Below are 783 nucleotides of genomic sequence, written 5' to 3'. Positions count from 1 at the left end.
TTGAGTTTTATAAATTAGATTTATAAAAGAAAATGTCTGTTGTGCTTGTGCATTATAGAAATCGATATGCTAAGAAGAATAGGGGACGTTCTTCGTATACGGCGGCGGAGAGATGTCTTGTTGTGAATGTTTTTTTTTTATTCAGATCAGAATCAGAGATGGGAGTACAGCCGAGCACCTTTCCATGGACATAGCGATTTGCGGGAATTCACCGACGAATAGATAATAAGCTGTGTTTTCTACGCAGAGGATCAAAGATGGATACTGAACAAAGCGACTGGACTATGAAATGATATGATCACGCAAAAAATGTTTAAGAGGAAAACGTGTATTGAATAGAAAAAAAAAGGTGATAACATTTTAGTTCTGAGTCAGAAAGCATGGAGAGTTAAGTGAGTGGGCAGATGAATACCCTTAGTTTGTTTTTTTTTTAGTTATTTTTTTTTCTTTTAGGCAAACGCACGTGTGTGTGAATTCAGGTGTAGCCGGGCCAACCTTTTTGCTGGGACACACATGGACCCTTTAACAATTCCAAAACAAACAAACAAACAAACAAACAAAAAAGATAAAGCCAAGATGTCACGAGAAATATCGGAACTAAGTAATGATTCATCACATGAAAATACTTCGTTCAAACTCATCGGCTTAAGGTTATGCGAGATAGATATATTTGCTGATGACACCACACTATATAACAGACAAGAGGGGAAAACGAATTAACACACATCTAAGGCAATGGCGGAAACCCTAAAGGAAGACACTCCAGTCTGTAGTGGAATGGGA

The sequence above is a fragment of the Euprymna scolopes genome, chromosome 39 (genome assembly GCF_053919585.1).
Source record: "Euprymna scolopes isolate OS-2025 chromosome 39, ASM5391958v1, whole genome shotgun sequence".
Classification (NCBI taxonomy): Eukaryota; Metazoa; Mollusca; class Cephalopoda; order Sepiida; family Sepiolidae; genus Euprymna; species Euprymna scolopes.
This window is presented reverse-complemented; position numbering follows the sequence as displayed.